This window comes from Poecilia mexicana, unplaced genomic scaffold, assembly GCF_051168715.1.
Source record: "Poecilia mexicana isolate PSO_F unplaced genomic scaffold, ASM5116871v1 scaffold_21, whole genome shotgun sequence".
Classification (NCBI taxonomy): domain Eukaryota; kingdom Metazoa; phylum Chordata; class Actinopteri; order Cyprinodontiformes; family Poeciliidae; genus Poecilia; species Poecilia mexicana.
In genome coordinates, this window is record NW_028263390.1 from 10,313,336 (window position 1) to 10,325,506 (window position 12,171).

Consider the following 12,171-nt stretch of genomic DNA (forward strand, 5'->3'; position numbering starts at 1 on the left):
TGGTCATGAAATTTATCATCTGCTCTCTGTGTCTAAATCTGTTTAACCCCGTTCAATTTTTTATACACTCACATTTGGCCACTAGATGGTGCTGTCAAGTTAAAATTGGGCTCGTATGCGACCAATTAGATCCATTTCGGTACTTCATCCAAAGTATCTCAGTTGGAGAGGTTTCTTGTTGCCTCATGTTTATTCCACAAGAAGGTCGCATGTTTTCCACTTTATTTAATAAATATGCTCACGTAAAAGTTAGGTTTTATTGTGTTATTAAAGCGTTTCCTCCACAAATCCTGCTCTCCAAAACTAACATACAACGAGTCTTTCCACACCTCAGTAAAATTTTAAAATGTAATCATTAATATGGCTTATTCTGTTTGCGAGCTGCATATAGGTGCATGAAAGAAGCCTATTTGTAGAGGATAATCTATTCCACATTTGGCTTCATGGTTCATTTCATGCCTGCAATTGCACTGCAGTTTGCTGCTTGCAGTTGTTTACTTTTAGAAATAAGAACCTCTCATTTAATTTACAATCCCAAAGCCTTACTTATCCTCAGATCACTGGAAAAACGCTAGTAATTCTTCCAGTGCACCTTCGTTTGAACATTTTTATTTAAACACACTTTTTTCCTATTGTTAAGATCCATTTGATCAATTAAAATAAATGCAATAGAAGCCAAAGAACTGAAGAAACTTAGTCATTTTGTTTTCTATTACAAAGTTCTAAAGCTTCATCCGTTTTTCTTCCTGGAAGTATTTCAGTGTCTCTCTCAAGACCATTGCTTTGCAGGCCACACATGAATAAATACTGCAACATGTATTTTATTTGACTTTAATTGTCTCATGTTTATCCTTAGCTTCCATGAACTTGGTACAGACATCACCTTCTCAGTGCAGACTGACTGAGCATAATTGGTTTTACTTAAGTCTGTCAAGCAGAAAATGGGAATTTTGCCTAAAGATTGAAATTTTTCAGAATAAATCAAAGACAGGGCATGCAATATTATTCCTTGAACCTTTAAGTTACAAATACAAGCTTATTTACTTTTTATTTTTTGCATTTTATGTGAAAGGCTAATGCAAAGTTGTACCTAAAGAGGATGCAGAAAGTTAACATTTTCTACAAATAATGTAAAAAACTCATTTTCAATCACTTTTTCCTGAAACCCACAAGTAAAGATATGCCAAACAATGTATAATTCAATGCCATCATCAATGCAGCTGTTCTGTGAAGGATGTCAGAAGCTTGTTAGAGAACATTAGCAAACAAACATCATGATGAAGACCAAGGATTGCCGTCAGGAGGTCAGGGACAAACTGGGAGATCATAAAACATGCTATGAACATTTCGTCATCTGAAAATGGACACAATATGGCAATAACTGACATGACAGTCCATCTAAAATGAGAGGAGAAGGAGAAATTTAATCACAGAAGCAGCCAAGAGGCCCACAGTAACTTTGGAGGAGCTGCAGAGATTCACATGTAAGGTGGGATAATGTTAAAAGATAAAACCTGCATGGGAGAGCAGTTGTTTGAAGTAGTTGTTTGTCGCAACACATGCAGAAGACACCACAAAGATGGAGAAGAAGGTTCGCCTGACCAGCTGTATTGGTCATGTTTTTGGCCAACATACTACGTGTAGCTTAAAAATCAATACTGTACGCTACACTGGACATACCATACCATGTGTAGGATCAGAGTAGCTGGATAGAACCAAAGAGAGGTGATACTAAACGATGGTCATCCTGGAATAAAACCACATAGAGGGGGCATATTAATGCTCCACTTTGATCCTGTCAACCACAAAAAAAAAAAAAAAAAAATCCATTGAAATTCAGTTACATTTTTGGACAAAAAAAAAAGAGAATATTTTTGCAAAGCTCAGCAGTTTCTGGTCAGGGTTGGCCTGACCTCCCTTGTGACCTTATTCACACACCCTTGCATGCAAAACACAGATGTTCATGTTTTTTGCTAACAAGGTTAGTCTGATCCTTAAAGCGGTAAATTAATCTAAAAGAAAGAAAGAAAGAAAAAATGCCGGACAATCAATATTGAGAAATGACGCATCTCCACCCACATCAAAACAGCCACAGAGGTTGGGCTGGCTTCACTTTGTGGGCGTCATAAAAACTGCTCAATGTTCAACGAACTGCCCCACTTAAAATAAAAATGGTTTATAAGATGTCCTCATTTTCTCAAGATTTACTTATTAGATTAGTGGAATTTTTACATTTGTGTAAAACCTAAGAACTGCTTTATAAATCCAAAAAGGTATTTGATTAATATGAAAAGCGTGCTTGCATGAGAGTGCCCTAAGTTAGTTACATTTCTTGTAAGTTCAAATAAAAGAGAAGATCCAAAAATGCATCCAAAGATTGGCAGAATGTATCTTCAGCTATTCACTATTGTTGTGTTTATGAGTGCCTTGCTCTGCTGGGATACTCAAATGTGTCCAATTTTCAACCATTTGGCCAAAACTGTCCCTGTGAGATGAAAAGAAGAAATTAGTTGGAATGTTCAGGAACAATCCATCAAGTAAAGAGACTTAAGATGATCGTAAAATGAAAATTACTGGGAGACAAGTGCCACTATGCAAAATGTAATGAGTTTGACATCAGCACGGACTGAGAGGGTGCCAACCGAGAAACGAGATCTACTCCATCGACGCCTTTCAGTTTTACTGAAAAGCTAAGCGGCACACACGAATAAACCAGATGCCTTTTGAAGAAAAGTGTCATGGTCTAACACCACAACCACGGAGCTTTTGACCTCAGTTACAACAAGAATGTTTTGAGGACTTAAGGTGGGACTTATAACCGTGTCAAAATGTTTTTTGCCCCTTCAGCTTTTAGCTAAAACTTAAAAAAGGCTCGTTTCCTTGAAAAACTCAACTCAGCGACATTTCTTTGTTCATCTTTTCTTTTTGGATGAATCTCACCAGCAGTGCAACAGGAGCAGTCTATGACTAGCCAACACGAGTGGGTTGATAATCTGCAAACAGATGAGAGAAACATTAAGCATCACAACAATAAGCTCATTTTAACTTTAAATGTTTAACTAGCTTCTTAAGTCAAACTTTTAATAATTTACTTAACAGTGAATAGGTGGTAAACGAAAGAGTGCATACTAAAATGTATTTAAATATATGAGAAACATTGCACCAAACAAACAATAAATGTCAAACCGGAATTGTGTAAACTTTGAATAATGTCCATTTCTTACTGGCGGCATCTTTTGGAGGCTTTTAGCTGAAATTCTTTGTCTGAAGAGAGATTGCTGTGTGAGCACACAGGGTTACCTCATAGATTTGGCTGCTAAATCTATAAGGATGGGTGCGCTTGATTCTTTGTAAGGCTCACCCCAGATGGGAGGAGATAGTAGAAACATTCAAAATTGTCAGAATTGCTGGTTTAACTTCATATGGTGTAACAACTGTCAAGTGGTGGTTGTGCTTTATAAATAAATCTGGAATGGAATAGAATAATCAAAATCAATTCTTTGGCTTAATGTCAGCTAAACAGCTAGATACTCCATTTTTAAAGAATTGGTGCTTCTATTATATATATATATATATATATATATATATATATATATATATATATATATATATATATATATATATATATATATATATATATATATTATTTATCTAATATTTTGCTATTAGATAAATAGCAAAATACACTATATATATATATATATATATATATATATATATATATATATATATATATATATATATATATATATATATATATATATATATATATATATATAGTGTATTTTGCTATTTATCTAATCAGTTTTGCCCCATCTAGGAAATCCACAGTAAAGTCAAAGGTGTGCACCTATCTCTGTTGTTGAGAAAAAAAATATGGTTAAAACAAAAGAAAAAAAAAAGAATCCCATTAAAAGTTCATAGTTAACATGTGATTCAAGCTTAAACTCTGACAGGAGCTGTTCATCACTAAAGAGCTGCCAACACCCCTAACTATGTAAATACTTTAAATGATTACCTCTTGCCATACGCTTTCACAACTCTTCATTATAATCATATTTCATTCAACATCTGGTAGTGTCATATTCATACAGTGTAAACATTTCACAGTTTCCATCCTACAGCAAATGCCAGAGCAAATCCCCCCCCTCCTCACCATCCGTTCTTTTTTTTTTTAGCTTCCACCTCATTCATCAGAGGTTATATTAGTCTGAGATTTAAACTGGGACAAACTGTGCAAAAACCACCAAGCACACAGTGGGGGGAAATTTCCTTCTGCTGGGCACACTCACCGCCAGCATCCTGAGATAAACCATTTTCCACATACCTCTGGAGCAGCGCAACAGCGTTAGTCGTCAGTGAAATACCACTTTTCCAAAACATTCCCCCTGTCCAGGGACTATTTCTGGTAATGGGGGATAGGAAGGAGGAAAGAAGAAAAAAACAAAACAAAAAACAAAACACATGCCATAAGAAATATCCACTTTCTTTTAATTGCAAGATTAACAAAGAAATTACCCTGATTATATAATGCAATAATATTGACACAAGTAGCGGCCTAAATACAGAAAGAGGAGGTTTTACCTTCAGCCTCCCAAAATGGCATCAGCGAAAAAATTTATTTACATGTGCAGGGAGTGCTGCTGTCTTCACTGATGATGGAGACGCTATATAAAAGAAGAAAATTACAACAACAAAAAAATACGAGTTTGAGCATCACAGCTTTGTATGAGACACTGGCTTTTAAGTGTATTAGTATCAGATGGGCTGCAGTTGGATCCCACTGGACCGGTGTCACCTTCTTTTTCACTAATTCTGTTTCTTATACAAATTGTTTGTTCCTCTGGAACATATGGTTTTAATTTACCAGTCATATGAACCCAGCTTAGATTTCATTCAGTAGCACACTCCTCTCTGCACACTAAATCCACCATTATGTCACACTTTGTGCCATTTTGTGGATAAATGTTATTTTTTCCCTCTTTTTTTACAGCTTCCCATAAAAACAGGAACAGAGCGGCACATAGTGACCTACTCTGCTCACCTACACTCACATGTTTGTTTCTCTATCTTTGCAGGGACTTTCCATTAATTTCTACAGCCTCACCCTAAACCTAACCATTACCTGTTCATAAGTGACTCAAAACATAACCAACAACTCAATTCACCCTTAACATAGTTTCACCAAGTGAGCACAAGGCTATGGTCCCCACAAGGAGCAGCCGTTCCCCACAGTGTAATATGTGTTAAGAAAATGGTCCCTGAAAAGTATTAAATACAAAGACATACACACACACACACACGAGGTTTGTCCTCGATTGGCCTCTGTGTAAAAGGGAAACAGTGTGCAGCCACTAGTGCCAGAGCCCTGACACAGAAAGTCCCTCAGTGCTGATCATGGAGCAGCAGTTTTGCTGTAGCAGTTCCTTTTTTTCCCCCTGTTGCTCATTCACAGATAAGTCATCTTATTGTTTTTACGCAGTTCTTCAGTATTAATCTTCATCTTTTAAAACAGACTATAAAATAGACTATAAGAATCAGTTCCAGAAAGATTATCTACTTCAATTCAACGGACTTCTGTTCAGTTCAATTTGGCGAAATTCAAATTTATTCTGTTCAGTTCAGTTCAGTTCAGTTTAGCTTAGCTTAGTTTAGTTCAGTTCTTTTCATTTCCATTCTATTCATTTTAAAAGCACTTTATTATTGTCATCTTTTAACAAGGCAAATAGAACATAAGGTTATCTGCTTCAATTCAATTTAGTTAAATTCGATTCCGTTAATTTCCATTCAGTTCAGTTCAGTTCAGTTCAGTTAGGTTCAGTTCTGTTCAGAACAGTTCAGTACAGTTTAGCTCAGTTCAGTTCTTTTCATTTCAATTTTTTTTTCAATTCAATTCAATTCAATTCAATTCAATCAATTCAATTCAACTCAATTCAATTCAATTCAATTCAATTCAATTCAATTCAATTCAATTCAACTCAATTCAATTCAATTCAATTCAATTCAATTACACTTTATTAATGCCAAAAGAAAATAAATAATGCTGTTCAGACTGATATTATCCAAGGTTCTTCAAAGACTTATTGCATATTCAGTTTATATTACAGCAGGTCTGAAGAATCCTCTGACTTAAGACACTATGTTGATGTATGATAGCTTCATGAAGTGGATGTGCAGGGTTGTCTGTAATGTTTTTTTTATGTAGAATCCCTCTTCCTGCTTGGGCTTAAAACTGGAATTAAATTACGATTTACTTCCAGACTTTTTTATTTTCTCTCTCTCTCTTTGGAATCTGTTACCTTTTGTGCATTCCTGAAGAAGCCAGTATATTATCTAAGATGAAACACCTTTAAAGTAGTAGTAAAAACACCTATAAATTATCAAAAGAGTCATTCAGGAAAGCAAAGCCAGCCATATCATTTACTGTAGCCAGTCTAGTAATTAACTGCAGCGGTGAATCCGAGAGTTAACAGGTCTACCTTAAATGTAAAGGTAGAACTGCTTTAACAGCTCTCTTTCACTGAGAGATGTTCCAGCACTCATAATATCCTTAGAAATTTCACTGGGGAACGCATTAAGTTTATGCTAAATGCTGTGAATGTTACTATCCCTTTGGAAATAGCTCTGCTGCCACACCGGTTGAGAAAAAAAAACACAAACACAGCCAGTCTACAACAAATAAACTATAAACTATGTAGACAATGTGCACAGTTCACTCTGCTCTTATCATATTATTGGTATTTTGACAGGTAAGATAACAACATGTCTGTGAGTGAGTTGCAAACACAGCAGCACAGTATAACGATCACTTAAACCCAACCAACGTTTAGCGACCAAAGTTATCTTTAACACGCAGGATAAAGGCTGGAAAAAAAAAAAAAGAAATACAGGCCGCATGAGCTGCTGTGATATTTTCACTACCTGTATTTTCAGTCGCAGCTGAGTGAGAAACCACAGGATTCATTCACAATAAAAGAGCTCTATTGGTGACGTGCTGCTTGGCATGCTAGCCTAAGTTTTGGTGGGGTTTAGTCTGTTTTACTTTTCCATTACATTGTTTCTCTTCCACGTTAGCTTCCTCAAGCTCCACAGCTACACATGGAAAATTAATGTTTATAGGCCGCAGAGCTTATTATGCTAATAGAAGGTCACTGTTCAGTAGATAAACAGATAGTTTCCTCTACGTCTGCTAGTTGTTAAATAAACACTTGCTCTCACAAGTTGTTTTGTTGTTGTTGTTGTTTGACTGTTAAAGGCATACATTCAAATGTTTTGTGAGTATGTATGTGGCAGAAAATTAACAATGCATGTCACCTAGATTGCATTAGTTCCACAGTGAAACATGGGACTGGTGGTAGTTCATGGACACATGGAAACATGGGGCAAACTTGGAGTTTTACAGCAAGAGTGTCCAAAGTGTGGCCCGTGGGCCATTTGTTGCCCTCGGGGTGATTTTTTTAATGACCACTGTTCCAGAGTGGCATTTGCCCCACAAGCATAAATGGATGATATATACATGCCCTTTGAAAAACTGACTCAGTCACAATTTAAAAAAAGGCGCAGATAAATTTGGATCCTCTTAATTTGGTTTCATACTGAATAAAGTCATGCAACTCGCGTGACTTTTGCTCCAAAGCAGACTTGGAAACAACCCTTCCTTTCGTTAACCTTTGCTAAGGAAAGCAAGAGCTTTAATAGGCAGAGGGGCATACATCCTGTTATTGTTGCTGAGAGTAGAGAAGAAAAAAAAAGCAATATAAAATAGGGTTTTAAAAAAAATACAAAAGTGATCATGTGAAAAGTGCACAGGAAATAAGTATGACTTTTGCAAGTCATTGAAAGCGGATACCACATTGTTATTAGGTCATCAACAAATATATATCTTCCACAATCTTATCAGTAAAGTGGCACCAAAATGTTTTATGAACAAACATGCAAATATTGCCCATGGATAAAAGTACCTGCAGAAAAAGAACACCCTTATGCAACAGGAAAGCCACAGAAAAAGCTTCCTCTACCTACTTTGTGTCCTCTTTGTGAAGCGACACTTCACAAATGCTTCTGCTGTGTAAATACCATTGTGAACAGTCACTTGGTCACAATAGTATTAGGATAAATCTTTTGCTTTCATCCAGTGCTTAAGGCTAACTGGATGCAATTATATTTTATTCCAATGCCATGCAGTAGGAAGTCTGTTTTTTCTCCTACTGGCACCAAGAGCAGCCATGTTTTGACCGCACTGAGCAACCGCACAGTGGATGGTGCGATGTTAACTCTGAAAAACAAACACTAAAGGACCTGTACATTTGGTATGAGTCTTCAGCAGATTTTTAGGGAAAATTGGGTGGAACAGAAACTTCAAAGAAAGTCTGCTTCAAAATTACACAATTATTATAATTCTCGACCTGCTGTGAGAATAAACTGACAACAGAGGCATAGTTAAAATGTATCATGGCTATGAAAGTCCTCATGGTAACACGGGTTAGTTCCTCATTACAGCGTGATATAACTATTGTTTTTTTTAAATAGGAACATAATTCCTATCATGTGACCTTCATGTTACTTTCTCTTTGAATATACTGATGTATTTGAGTTTCTTTTTTTAATCCTAAAGTGTTATGTTGTGGTTTAATATGACTTAAAAACAACTTTATCCATCATCTGTTTGATGATGATGATGATGATGATGATGATGATGATTATTATTATTATTATTATTATTATTATAAAGTTGTATTTGTGGGATAGGAAAGTTGTTTAGCATATTAATTTTGAAACAGCTGCGAAGGTTGTTCTAATAAACCACTGAAAGCTGCAAAGAAAACTTGGATTTGTACTGGATTATGTACATGACTTTGTACATTTAGTGTCTATTTTTGTGATGTGTTGAAGAAAGGGTTCAAGGCAAGCTTCAATCATCATCGAAGGCATTTAGTAATCTAGATACAGTACCGCTTCATAAAAAGCTAGTGGATTAAATAAACACATAAACACGTATCTTTGTGCAACAATCAGCCACAGTTCCTGTGGCTATGAGCTTTGTACAGATAAAAAGTGAAACAAAAACCTCCTCCAATCAACACAAAACAATTCCTTGAAGTTCAAGATGGCCTATCGATGTAAAAACACTGATTTAAAGACTCAATAAAACTTTCAACTGTAAACATTTACAGATCCAGATTGTATACCTCAGATAACATTCGACGAATTTTTGTAATTGGCCTGAAATCTCATTTCTGAGTCGATTTCTACCTAACAAATCTTTGGGATGCTTTTTAATAATGTTTCCAAGACCGTACACTTAAAACCTCCTTCTATTAATTTGCAGTATGTAATTGGGACGGCATTAGCTCAAGGTGCTGGAGGCGTTGCGAGCATAGCAGTCTGACGTTAATCCTCCGCTCCACCAAGCTCACTGTCACGATCCGTTAACGTCAATCTGAGTTGGATGTGCTGCTAAGGCCCTGACCCACTGCCTGCAACGCTGCTGAGGTCAGAGCCTGACGTCACTCACGGAGGCACGAGGAACCTTTGACAGCGTGCTGCCATCATTAAGCCAGGGTTTTAATTGGCTGTCACGTGGTGTAGACGAGAAGACGCCGTAAAGATTTCATTGGTGTTTGTAAGCAAAATAAAAAATCTTTCTAAGAAAGTCCAGGAAGTTAATAGGTGCACATGAAACTGTAAGCTAATCATTACAATGTTTGGAATCTTTGCTCACTTATCGGAAAGATTCTGTGTGAAAACTAACAAAAGTGTTAATGCTGTTGGAGGAATGTCTACCACCTACTTCCTGTGGGGTCCTTTCATTTGTTTACACCTCAACAAAACTTTTTTTCTTTTTTTTTAAAAAAAAGCTGTTTTGTTTGTCCAGAAAAAAACACAAAAAACAGCGATCTCACCTGTTCGTTTCAGCTAAGAGAGTAAAACCGATATCACAGATGTGATGGTGAGTAATGGGGGTTTATTGCATTAGGGACCATTCACATTCAGATGTTTTGGTTCAGTGCAGGTGGCTGCCCAATTTCAGAAACTACTACTGACTGATGCAATCGAAAAAGCTGCTGACTGAAACTGCTGTGAGGTCATAATTTTCTCAAAATGGTTTTGTCAACCGATTACAGACTAAAATTGATTTTTATTTTATTTTTTATTTTTATCTTTACTTTGAAATCTTTTTAAAAATTTGTCCTCATGAAATACCACCATGCCAGGAAATACTGGCGAACTCAAGTTTGTGTTAGCATACTTTTAGATTCCAAATAGGAAATCAAATTGTATTATTTAATAATAATAATAATAATAATAATAATAATAATAATAATAATAATAATAATAAACATCTCTGACCTTCTGATGTGTGCTTGTCTAAAATCTACCGTCGACCCATTAACCCTCACTGAAAACAGAAAAGATGTCTCTCTCTCCTGATCATAGCTGGAATTACCTCCTAGGCATTTGTTCTATTTAAGAAATATAAATCTTTGTTGTCTGTGGTCTTTAATGTAATTAAAAAAAAAAAAACTCTGGTATTTAAGCAGACATCCATGAGTCTGCAGCTAGATGAAGATGACTTTCATTTACTTCAAAAAAGAAAACTTTTTAGTTTTTTTTTTTTTTCCCACAAACACATGAAGTCTGTTTATTTCATGAGTCATCATATGTTGTTCTCAACTAACTTGTGGAAATAAATATGGCAGCAAGAAATAACCACGTTGTCTCTCACAAGCAAAGTCCCGTCTGAGACAGTCAGATGGAGACAATGAGTGTCTGTGACCTTCTGTTCATATGTGTTTTTCATAGTTTCGAGGCCTGTCACAACTGTTTAACCAGTAAAACCCTGATGTAAAAGAAGAGGAAATTTTTTTCCTTTTAATGAGAGACCAACTACCAAAAAATGTAGCCTCATTTTATTTAAACCAGATATGCTTATTAGGTCTGACCAGCTCACTGAAAGACCTAAAGAGCAGCTGTGGCTGACTTTATAATATATGATCAGCCTTTGAGAATGAGACCAACATGGCAGAATAAGGAATGCAAAGAGATTCGACAGTGTAATCCAACAACTATACATTTTATCCTACTTGTTTAGTTTGTTTTGTTCATTTAGATAATGGAGAAATCGTATGAAAAATAAGGATTACATTTTAACACGTACCAGTTATCTTAGTGTATTCTACATTTTCTGGAAATTTTGTAAAAGTGATTGGAAACTGATATGCTTAAGTACATTTACCCTGACACAAGTGTAAGAGAAATTAAAAAAAAAAAAATACTGTGGAAATTTACTGTAAAATTTTGTTTTACAAAATCTATATATAGGAACATCCTTCTATTTATCGCAAATGACGTCAATGAGAAACGAAGGCTCTCTGACATACACAGACAGCTGGTTTGCATTTGCCTCTTGAAAGTTATGACTTTTGTTCTTTAGAGTTTGTGTTGTAAAAGCAGTGCTAAAAAAATTTGATCCTTTTTTTAGAGTAAGTCAGCGTCTGTGATAAAAAAAAGAAAAAAAAGGAATTCCCGTTAGATTTTCCTTCAGATCACTAAGTTTTCTACGCCAAAACAAGCCTTGCAGACCTTCTCTCCCACACCCACAGACACACATGCAGCCCATCCAGACGCCCCCTGTGAGCCTCTGTTGGAGTGATTCACGTGATGTCTGATGTGGCCGCCGACGACCAGAGCTTCCTTGTTTGCCTGGATTCTGCCCTCACAACCATATAGGACTCTACTCATCAGATTTCTGTCATGCTAAGATATTTCCATTGGTTGGTGGTTCAATAAAATGCTTACCACAGCTGGAAAAAAGTGACACAAAAGACATCCTCTTCTAGATGATATCTCATATCTGACGTCTTGCCACAGCAGAGCTTTGGTGCATTTAGCTGATACCAAATATATCTGGCTTTTAAAGACTTTTGCTAAATTTCTCAGCTGCTATAATCTAAAATGTATACATTTCCCCGATTTCTCTTGAGCTGCCGCTAAACTTTGGTGTTTCTTGTGTTTGTTTGTTTTGTGTGTGTGTGTGTGTGTGTGGGTGTGTGTGTGGGGGTGTGTGTGTGTGTGCGTGTGTGCGTGTGTGTGTGTGTGTGTGTGTGTGTATGTGTGTTCAGAAAGTCTAATGCAGAGACACCTGCCTTGTTTTCCATCTTGCAAATGGTG